This window comes from Mya arenaria, chromosome 12 (genome assembly GCF_026914265.1).
Source record: "Mya arenaria isolate MELC-2E11 chromosome 12, ASM2691426v1".
NCBI classification, from domain to species: domain Eukaryota; kingdom Metazoa; phylum Mollusca; class Bivalvia; order Myida; family Myidae; genus Mya; species Mya arenaria.
In genome coordinates this window covers 15,163,429-15,171,242 of record NC_069133.1, presented here as the reverse complement: position 1 = coordinate 15,171,242, position 7,814 = coordinate 15,163,429, and positions in this window count along the sequence as shown.

Genomic DNA, 7,814 nt, shown 5'->3' with positions numbered 1-7,814 from the left:
CATGAGTGTAGTTTTATTCTCGTATGTGAAATAAGTGTGATCAATACTAAAATGGATTTTTTTTAATTGTTTGCATACAATGATGATGTTAATCTACTGAAATGAGAATGAAGCATATAAAATTAAAAATCTACACGGAATCGCTTTTTAGATACGTGTTTTAAAGGTATTCATTTATATGACAAGTAAAAGCATGAAAATATTAATCAGATGCACGAATTAAATCAATCGTTGTAAGATACAAGGAAGAAATAATCATAATATTTCCGCAGGCATTGAAAGGACATGAACCAGTTGCATTGAAAATACCTCGGACCTGAGCCATTTGCATCGAAAGGACCTCGGACACAAACCTGATTCATTGAAAGTTCTCCAGATGATTTCAAAGAACCTCCGACACTATCCATATGGTTTGATAGGACGTCGGACACTACGTAGATTTACTGAAAGGACCTTGGACACTTTACAAATGTTTTTGAAAGGACATTGGGCATTATACAGATAAATTGAAAGGAACTCGGACAGTATACAGATGAGTTTAAAGGAACTCGAATACTATCTTGAGATGCATAGATAGCAACTCGATCACTATCTTGATAATAAGTAGCGATCTCGGACATATTGCTGATGACTTGTAATGAAAGGAACTCGGGCACTTTACAGATAATTTGAAAAAAACCCACCTCAGGCACTATATTGGTGATTTGAAATGAGCTCTGGCACTTAACGGATTATTTGACAGACAGTGGACTTTTTCAAATGATATATGAAAGACTTGGATACTTAGTAGCTTATTTTAAAGCACCTCGGACAATACAATTTCTTGCTGATTCAAACGGAGGCCGGACACTCTCTGGAGAATATAAAAGGACCTCGGACACTTTCTTGATACATTGAAAGGATATCGAAAACTTCTTCGATGCATGGAACTGGCATTGGACACTTTCTTCATGAATGAAGATACAAAATACAAATACACGATGCATTGAAAGAACCTAGAACCCTATCTCGATGCATTGAGTGGACATTGGTCACTATCGAGATGAATTAGTAATACTTTGAACATTATCTCGATGCATTGAAGGGACACTGGACACTATCATTGTAATGAAAGGACCTCGGACACTTTCCCAACGAATTAAAAGGTCCTTGGACATTTTTTCGATGTATTGAATCGACTTTGTGCACTACCTTGATGTATTATAAGGAACTTGAACATTATTCGATTCATTGAAAGGTATTGAACACAGCATTGAAAATACATCAGACGCTTGTTCATTGATATTTGCCTTGTCCCTTAAAACAGGTGTATGTTTTAAGAGTTGAACTACTTGGTTTGTCTGGGTAGCTTTCACGGAACGTTTGAAATATCGCAGTCGTATACGAAGTTGTTTCCTGAATGTGGTTTGGCTGCTGCTGTGTTTGTTGTTGATGATTATGATATCATTATTATTATTGTTTTTGTTGTTGGTGTTGCCTATATTGGCCTAGTTCTTGAATAAAAACTGTAACGTTTTTGCGTTTTTACGTTTAAATCCAAATACTTAATTAACATTTACATTATGAAAAGCTCTTGTTCTTAATCGCAATCCAAAACATTCAAAGGGAGTTTAGTTCGTTTTCGTTTCCTTTGAAGTATTTTATTCTATACCTTCTGATGTTAAACATGACAAGAGAGTCACATATATGCATTGAATGATGAGAGCTAATGCCATTTCGTTTTTCTACAAGGATATTGCATGAAAGTGTGGCCTTGTGTTTTAATGGAGTAGCCAGATATAATCCACCTGTCTGGCTTGTGACCACATTCCAATTTCACATGCACAAAGCCAGGGAAACATGCCACTGCATTAATACGTTTGATAATGGGCAATCCACGTTAATATGTATATTGATCATCATTCATTGAAATAGATTCAACGACTGTTCTATTATGTCGGTAAACGGATAATATATCATTAATGTATTCTTATTATTGTATTTTAGACAAATTATAAGATTTCGTAATTTTAGCTGTGTTTTTATAACTTAAGTTGACTTATTGGTATATCATTACCAATATCAAGGTTTCTAAACATTAACAATTGTGTACAAGTAATAGATACTTGCTTCGTTATTAATTAAAGATGCATGCGATAGGTACTAATCAATAGTGCGCGTGTAGCAGTAATACGTTAAGCATTCCTCAGTTTAAGGTAAGAAAAACCGACGGTCGGGCGTGCATCAAGTTCATTTTTTATATTGGAACTAAGTTTTTCAAAGATATTTTGGTGAACATATTTTGATGGTACACGTTGTGCCTGCCAATAAATTACATCATTAACCGTTGTTACACTATTTCATTGCGTGCCCGAATAAGTATACATCCACCACAAAGCGTACATATTGTAAATTAATGAAAATATGCATATGTGATCTCAAATCATACGCTTTTAGCACTGGACAGCCGTTAATATGTTGAAAAATGTCAAGGAAAGCAACGAATTTTACGATAAAAATATTTTCAAAATTTTGGGAAAACTGTTATTAAAAACACGGATACGCTTAATTTTTCGTTAGATCTTTTGTCATGTGCTTTTGTCAAATTGTGCAACTATTTATAGAGCTCTTGCTATTTAAATTTGTTTGATGTTGTTGTTTTGTTAACTAAATTAAACAAACAGCATTTGCAACAATCATTTGAAAAACAAAGTTTTGTTTTTATATATAATTTTAGATAATTTATTTTTGAAAATCAGTTTTTATATTTCCTAAATAATCACCACTCAGTATTTTTACCATATCAAACAGAAAAACAAAACTATTCGCAATATTAATACCATCTTATCTGTGGCATATTGATGACAAGTTTTCACTCATTTCTATTCTTCTGGCAGTTATTACAACTAAGACACGAATGTTATTGACTTTGTATCAAGCTTGCTTTATCATGAAACGTTTGCTTTTCTTTGGATGAAATTTTTGAAATCGAAAACAAGCGTTCTGATGTTTTGTCAGCAGGTTCTCCGATATTTACTCAAGAATTGTTTCATTCTCAGGCAACAATTTTTGTTCATGTGTGAGACGCAACTTTAAGATCAAATACATCATGCACTAAACAATAACAGCGAAATCACAAACTAAAACAGTAATCTTAAAGTACGTATCGAAATCGTATTTAAACGAATTGGTTATTATCTTGAAATGTTCAAATCTCAAACGAATAAGGCATGGACACAGGAATCGAATTCATGGGAGATTGGAACGAAAATGAAATGAACACCCAATTACATTAAATGCGAATTTAAAATATTTTAAAAATCATCCGGAATATGATGTGTCAGCCAAATCACGTGAGGAATAATACAATTTTGAAATTACAAACTGATATGACATGAATACAAAAATTCACTTAATGCATATCTAGAGGAGACTAACTATATGGCAATCAAAAACTAATATGACTTGAATAGCTAAACGAATGGATGACATAGAGCTGGTATTGCAATAATAACGTACCTTGTTGAAGACAATCTATCTTTAATAAAACACAACTTTCCTTTGCCACAGTCGTTATGACCTAACATGTGCAATCATTTTAATATTTATTTGAAAGCTTCAGAAACAAGTTCAGTTTTAAACTAAAACTGCATATACTTAAACGTTCCCATTTAAGGAAGTCATTATCTTTTCGCAACAATGATTGGCAAATAAGATTTTAATCTTAATAACTATTCAAGTAATTTTGATTATTATTCAATAATTATCTTATTTAATGATAAATATGACATATCCGTTATCTTAACCGTATTTCCGGTATCCTCTTATCTGTTCATAATTGACTTAATTAATAAGCGAAATATATTGTCATACGGCGAAAAAACAATTTTTTACGTCATGTCTCTGAAGTTCTTTGATTTTAAATCTAAACGACTTATAAAGGGCCGATGGTCGATTTCCTTTCCTGAAATTCAGATTAAAACTCACACAAAATTGCATAACGTTCAGATTCAATGTTATATATCAACCTCATCCGTTCAAAGTAATGATGATCATATATTAATAATAATAATAATAATAATAATAATAATAATAATAATAATAATAATAATAATAATAATAATAATAATAATAATAATAAAAGTAATTATAAGGATATTGATAATGATAATAAGCAGAAAAAGAGAATAAGCCGTTACGATATCTTAATTTCATTTGTGTTACGTTGTTGGTTCATTTTTTTCAATAAGATGGAGCGGACCTATAAACCATGGATTGGTAACTCTCGTCTGTGCTAATGCGATTAGATCAAACTCACTTTTGCAGCGCGATTTCATTCCGAGATCTTACCGTGTGGTCATTTTCGAGACTTCCGACATCGGCCGAATATATACATGTAGGAATACTTTAAGCAAAATTTACTCAAATGCGCGGTAATTTCATTTGAGTTGATAAGAGTCAATTGGAATCTGATTAAAATCACAGTTATTAAGAAGAATAAATCTATTGCGAGCAAGATATAACTGTAAGGTTGATTAAAGACGAACTGGCTTTAAATGGATGTTTATTTGATCTCTAAATATTTATCGATACATCAATTATCCTTATTAAATATTAATTGAATCAGGTACATTTTAGGTCTTGATAATATAGGTCTTGAGAAAATACAATAACGACAAACTACAAACATGTAACATGCGACATGTCGATGTAAAAAATAATTATCAGCAGAGCTGGCGGAAATAACCGAAGATCGCCGTTAATCACCGATCGGAGATTCGGCGGAATTTTTTATATTTGCCGAGCGCACGCTAAGGATTGTGTGTAAATTATTATTTCTTATCGTTTCTCTGATATCGGGCAGTTGTCAAACCCGTGTTTTATAGGTCCGTGAAGATGGGTAAGTTTCAAAGAATCGCGTAAGGAGTAACCTGCTAATTCTTTCATATACAAAATTCAATTGATATACAATACTACAGGCATATCTATAAATAGAAGATATTTTTTATTATGAATAACTACAAATTTAAAGTGTAATATGCTGAAATATATCAATACTTATGTGAACAATTCCATGTAACAGATGTGTGTCCCTTAGGTTCATTTAGAATTGCAATGCAACAATATGTGCATCCAAATCTGTAGGTCATCAATATAATTTTATAATTGTGATATTTAACTTTTGACTATGTATCTTAACTTTTCCCTCCAAGTCTCTCGTATATTACAAATGTATGACCTAAGTGAAGGATGTCTAGACCTTTTCAAATAAGTTTGGTTCTTTGTAAGCTTACTTATACTTGCATTCTGCCCTTGACCGTTCAACGAGTGCTCCGATAAGGCTGTTAGTTAGTCATTTTATATTTTGTTGCATAGTGCACAGACAGAATGGACCCTGGTTAGAGTAAGCCTGGTTCTTTAACATTCACCAGTGTATAGCACTGTTACATGGTATCCCCATGTTCCCCGAAAACGATAATAAATTTTTAAGTGGCAAGGCGGGGAATCGAACATCTCACACCTTGATTGACATTCAAGTATGTTATTACTAGACCATGGATCCGCCACTGTTTGTTAAAGAACACCTGTCCTTCGTTTTTTTTACAAAAAGCCAGTCACGGTCACACTTAACTAAAATAGCGGGATCATTAAACAAGACCCCGTGTCCGGCCATCGGATGGCTTTTAGAATTGGTATCTAAATATTATAATTATTATGGTCCGTGAGTTGTGACCTGTGACGATAATATAGTACCTAAACGTTTTGTAGGTAGACAACGTGTTTATGCCCCCGAACGAGTGAATATTAAAATCGTACTATCCGTCCGTGTCTGTGTCCGACTCAACTGTTCGTGTCCGGGCTTTAACCTTTTCTTGTATGGACATATTGCAAACTGTGGTCGGTATATAAAGAAGATGTGTCGGGTACAAGGCCTGTGTCCATATCTTTAAGTTTAAGATATCAATGAGTGTTCGATTACTATAATATTTTAGTTCAGATTGTTTTTTTATAATAAATATAACGAAACTATCATAAAGTTTCAAAATTATTTCAATAGAGTTTGTAATGAGTGCTGTAAAGTTTTTAACAAACACGTATTCATTAACAATATTTTTTTAATAAAACAATATTGTTAACCTTTTTTAATAGAGCATGTCCCTACTTCCAATGTCAAGATCACGCGCAGAGAATGTTCGCTATCGAATGCTGCATAAAAGGACATAAGAGTTTTGTCAAATATGGGTGGCATTTCGGTGTTTAAAGACAATTTTGTAATAACTTGCTACATGTATTTGACATGATAAGTCAATGATATTAAACAAATATGCAAAATTAAACCATAAAGCAAAAATAAGAATAAATAATTTACAAAAAATATACTTAAGCTACATCGATACATTAAACTCAATACAATAGAAGGCTGAGCGGCATTTTACTAAAGCAAATACAACTAACCTTGGACAAATAACTGGATCAATATGAAATCACTTATTCAATACATTATTACATGAAGAGGCGTTAACCGAAACAGTCTGCTTCTCCGAAATAGTTGTAGAAGTTACGACCTAAGTGGAGCATGTTACACAACGTGTCTAGACCTTTTATAAATAGCATTGGTTGTGTGTAAGCTAACTTATACTTGCTCTCGGGTCTTGACCGTTCGGCGAGTGCTCCGATAATGTTGTTAGTCATTTGATATTTTGTAGCATAGTGCACAGACAGAATGGACCCTGGTTAGAGCTAGCCTGTTCTGTAGCATTCATCAGTGTATAGCACCGTCACGCGGTATCCCCATGTAGGTTGTCAAATATGGGTGGTATTTTAATGTTTAAAGACAATTTGGAAATAACTTGCCACATGCATTTGACGCGTAAAGACCATAAATATTGAATAGTTATACACAATTAAACAATAAACCAAATAAGACTAAACATTAAAACACTATAAACATCAGCTACATCGATACATTAAAAATCAATAAAAAAACGCAGCCTGGGCGGCATTTAAGAATGATTCTCGGCTACAGCTAACCTTGGACAAATCCTGCATAACATTATATTACAAACTACTAACATAATTGTTTGCGTAAGTGTAATGTGCCAAAGAATCTAGCGCAATCTCTTAAATTAACAATCTCGTTACTTGAGCATATGGACTACATTTGGGAACTAAGTGTTTACGTTCTATAGTTCTGATTTTTGTTCGATGTAATATATGTCCGCTTACTTCATATGTGATGTTGGTTCGACTGACCATTGAATTGTTTAAAACCGTTATATATCTGAGTCAACTAATCTGATTGGTCAATGCGCACGCGCTCCGGGAACACATAGTTAATCTTTATTTTTTCCTGCTAAAACTCTCATAGTGTAAGGAATTTATGTCAGCGTTTTCTACATTACCATTCTATGCTTTAAACGACCGACTCTAGATAACATAATTTAACATAATATCAAATTACATAACATAACATAACATAACCCAGACGATGAAGAGTAAACGTTGCATTTTTCTCTTTCGTTCAGTGTGAGGGGAACTAATGTAGCTTCAACTTGTAAATTCATCAAATCATATAATTATGCTGCTGTTTACGTATGTTTAATACACATGTTACTATATATAGTAACATTTTAACGTTGTCAAAATTGTCATTATCGGCGCGGCGGGACCATAATCATCAAAATTGATAATAGCCCCGGGGCTATTATCAGTCACGTGACCGATAATGACCCTGCGATTGTCCGCACGTGCAACGTGACGCAATTTCACGTTGTTGAAGATGGCTGACGGAGTAGACATGGGTGAACGTACGCTCGAAAATTTAGCCAACAGGC